Raw genomic sequence first — 4354 nt, 5'->3', positions numbered from 1 at the left:
TGTGTGTGTGTGTGTGTGTGTGTGTGTGTGTGTGTACGTAATATCATACGTATATATACTCATTCCGTAATCTGACCCAAATCTCGAACGAGTACGCAAAGAATCTTGTACTGTCACAGATGTCGGTCTCATCTACCAAATGAAGCGCAACGGAGGGCGCCAGTCGAGATTGCCGCTGCGATTCACTCGCGATAACTCGCGCAAATGATTTTGCCGTAAATGTGCGCGTATGGTACGCGTGCAAAAGTGCCGACACATAAATTGAGTACAATACGGATTAATCTATGAACTATTTAGAATAATATATTGTCGATAATAATATACGATATAACAGCGAACAAATAGTAGAGGAAAGGCCCCCTATTGTGAGATACCGAGTTCATTTTGGGTAAATGCTAGAAGTCTATGGGCAGAATTTTAAAAAATAATAGATCATTTCGAAGGGAATTTAATAAGCTATAAGGTAATGTTATATAGAAATTAATTCAAATTTCATTTTTTTTTTTTTGAAAATTAAAGAAATGTGAAAAGTGAGCAAATCGCAAAGTCAAAAAATTGTGCTCCTAATAAAAGATGCTCCGAGAAAAGATAGTAAAACGCAAAGTATATCAGTATTGCAATTAAAAAACTTTATTTAATGTTTCTAAAATACAGACAAATACAGCCAGCGTGCGCAAAAAGATGAGCAGGCGATAGATTCTAACCAGAATTCATTTTCAGGTAGTTCAAATCAAATATTGATATAAGCACTCGACGTTCATTCCGGTTGTCTTTTTTGTTATTATACAATAACATTTATACTTTAGTAACGATTTTCACTATACATAGGAGCATGGGTTATTTCATATTAGAAATACTCTGGGTATCTCATATTACGATTTCCATGCTTTACGATCATCGTATCTAACTTTTGCAATTAAGCGATTCAACATATCCCGTATTTTTCTATTAGTACGACCTTACTCTATCACTACATGATGAATTTATTGTCAAATATTTATTTATTAAATAATAAAGGTTTAAAGGCTAATTTCAATGAAACTTGAAGACATCGAAATTCTAAAATCTTGTTTTACAATGACTACAGACATGATTTAATAATGAACTTTTTACTAAATAGTTTTCAATCCAATAAATTTATGGTGAAATCAATAGATAGCGTTTATTAATTTAGGAGAAACGCCGCTATCTCATATTAGGAGGCTTTCCTCTATGTTATTCATTTTCAATTCAATTTCATTATTTTGCACATTTTCTTCTTACTCGTAATTTAATTTACAATAAAATATCATAGTTTAAAATTTTATACAATACATTTCTTTAGAAATGTAAAATATATACAGAAAGAACGATTTTGCTGATCAAAATACTTAGGTATGTACAGATCTAAAAATAATTTTATTGAATCATTGAAGTAATTATTATGTAGAAACTCAAGCAAGCTGCAGTTTTGATATTCTAACAACTCTAACCTGTCTTACATAATTATTTTGATAATAAAGTTGACAATAAAGTTACTTTCAGATTTGTATCGAGTTAAATTGTTAGATATTTCAGCAAAACCATTTTTTTCTAAATATATATACACTGTTAGAAATGTAACCACGAGCTTCCTTTACATGTAAATGAAGTTCGTGGTTATGAACGAAATAAAAAATAATGAATGATTTAACTGAAAATTAAATTATAGTAAATGTAATGAACGTATACATTAAATTTCATTAATTTTCATAAAAAATATATTAAATTTTATGTACTGTATATGTCCACAAATATACTTTTTAGTTATAAATACATTAAAGTTAATATAATAATGTTATGAAATTAAGTTCGAATTGTGTAACTTAAAAGTTAATGAAATTTAAGAACATTTCTAAACTCGTTCTTTTTGAAAATTCTCGCTTGTAATAGCTTATAGTTGCCATTAAAATCGTGTTACATGTGGACCTGCTCGCAGCACGTAATTAAATATGTTTTAGTTAAACATAATCCTAATATTAGTGGAATAAATCAACGGGCTCCTGATAAGCACCCCTAGTGATGGTACGGGGACAAAAACTTCAGTCAGTCATAAATCAATCTCGGTGCGATTTACTTTGCTGGCGATACGCCAACCGAACGCGAACGGAATCCTAGGACCAAACGATTTCTTCATCCTTCTTTCATATACTTGCCGACAGAATCTTTTATCCGGCACTTCGTCATAAGGCTCACCGCCGGGAAATCCGGATAAGGCGCATCATCGTCGGAATAATCGATTAGTATCGCGACAGCCGGCGCCGCGTGTAAGTCGACGATGCGAAATACGGCATTCCCCTAACGACCTAAATTTAGTATCTCGAGAACGACGCTGTCAATGTCGTTCTGAAATTTGCGGATGATACGATGCTTCATATAATTCTGCTGAGCTCAATTTTCGATGCTTTCCGTTTTCAATGATTTAATTTCAGAGTAACTCTTCGAGATATTATATTATTATATTATAAATTTACAATAAAATTATACGAAATTTGCAGAAAGTATCATAAATAAAAAGATATTTTCTCAACAAAAAGTCATATCATTTTTAACGCACTACCACAAATAAAATAATAATTCTTGTACCAAATGGTTTTCGACATAGCATCAAGCAGAAATACTTTTCATAATTAATTTGGAGTCTTAAAGTGAATGCCAGTAAATGCAAGAAACATGTCAACTTCGTTTCGATTTACTAAGTTTTATCGAGAGCAAGGGAACACAGTTAGTTACGAACATTTCTTACGGAGTCAATAAGATAAAAGCGGTTCATATTACTTTCCTGATCCTCGAACGTTGGTCATGCTGATTACACTAATTTTTATGATGCGCTTCGTGTTACATTGGATATCGCTATCACGAGCAAATATTCATTTCTCGGGCCATTACGGCGCCTTTGCATTAACACCGCTGCTAATTACGCCCCGCGCGCGTAGCGTTATTAAAATTGCTGCAATTACCAGAGGCGTTCGTAAAAATGGTGCGTTCGCTGCCGGATAAAGCGTCATCCAAGACAGTATTTCAGAATTAACGCGAGACAGTCGCCGCGAGCAACAAAAGCGCGACCGCGCGACGGATGAGATAACAGCCTCTCTCCACCACCGAACCACCGCCGAAGTCCCCGAGAGGCTCAATGAAAAAATATCACTTGAAGCTACTCGCCCCTCGCTGATATTGATCGGCCTCTGAATTAACTGCATATATATCGGAAGAGAAAGAAAGAGAGGAAGAGTGGATGGAGAAAGAAGAAAAGGAGGAAAGAGATAGAGAAACGGCAGTGGGTTGTAACTAGATACGCATCCATTAGTTGCTATATTTATAAAGCTTGCGAATTTCTTGTACAAAAGTACAATAAAAAAAATAATAATTAAAAGCTTTATTATAAAACAAGGAATTACGAATGATAGATAAGATACTCTTAAAATCCCGATACATAGATATAAATAAATGTGAAAAAATGGACGCATTCAGCGGACTCAACAGTTCAGTAAGCGCTTGCTGTTATTGGTATATTGTAAATATATTCTTCTAAATCTAAAATTCTGATTGGATGAGTTAAAAGAATATACCAATAACAGCGAGTGCTCACTCAACTGAGTCCGCTGAATCGCCCAATGTATTATATAGATATTCAGATATCTTTAAAAATATCTCGGATACATACCAGATACTTTTAAGTTATTTTTATTATAATAATGATAATAGTTCACTAAAAAAAAGCAGTTTTGCAACCGTTGTAAAATTCTTTAATACGATTGGTTCTTGGTTTTAGTGCCTTGTAGATTTATAAATGAATAAATTATATTAAAGAATTTTGCAACAACAGTAACAAAGCTTTCTGTGCTGAACGTAGCCAATGACATGCAATAGCGCTGACAGTGTCCTCCCCAAACGGCTCGAATTTAATTTATGTACACAAATCTATATGTGGCATCACTAATAACAATTATATACATATTTAGTCAGTCCTTTTGAAGATTAAGAATGATCTTCAAAAGGGACATACTTTTTTTCATTAAAGATAAAAAGTACGTGAAAATGTATCTGAAAACCTATATAAAAAGCAGTTCAGATACAATTCATACATTGCTTTATATCTAGATACAGATACAGATACTTCAACTCGAATGTATCTCAAATACAGGCTCAGATAAAATGTATAATATTTCAATATATGTGCCTATCTAGATAGTACCCAACACTGCGAATTACAAAATTAAATTACAAAAATATTTAATTGATCGTAACCAACATACTAATAAAATTGCAAATTAAATACAATCAAATTGCATTGCAATTCTTACTTAAATTCTTATTGATTTTCAACACAAATATT

General features: G+C 32.7%; 1 long non-coding RNA gene across 1 annotated transcript in view; it reads right to left on the bottom strand.

Annotated features, from left to right (window-relative positions):
- Positions 1-430, bottom strand: part of LOC108746256 — a 15971-nt gene extending 15541 nt beyond the window's left edge. The window contains exon 1 of the long non-coding RNA XR_001939157.1: positions 340-430. This is a non-coding gene — a long non-coding RNA (uncharacterized LOC108746256). The remainder of the gene's footprint in view (positions 1-339) is intronic.
- Positions 431-4354: the final 3924 nt, after the last annotated feature.

The sequence above is a fragment of the Trachymyrmex septentrionalis genome, unplaced genomic scaffold (genome assembly GCF_001594115.1).
Source record: "Trachymyrmex septentrionalis isolate Tsep2-gDNA-1 unplaced genomic scaffold, Tsep1.0 scaffold161, whole genome shotgun sequence".
In the NCBI taxonomy this organism is placed as follows: Eukaryota; Metazoa; Arthropoda; class Insecta; order Hymenoptera; family Formicidae; genus Trachymyrmex; species Trachymyrmex septentrionalis.
Note: the sequence above shows the minus strand (reverse complement) of the source record. Positions and strands in the feature narration are given on the sequence as shown.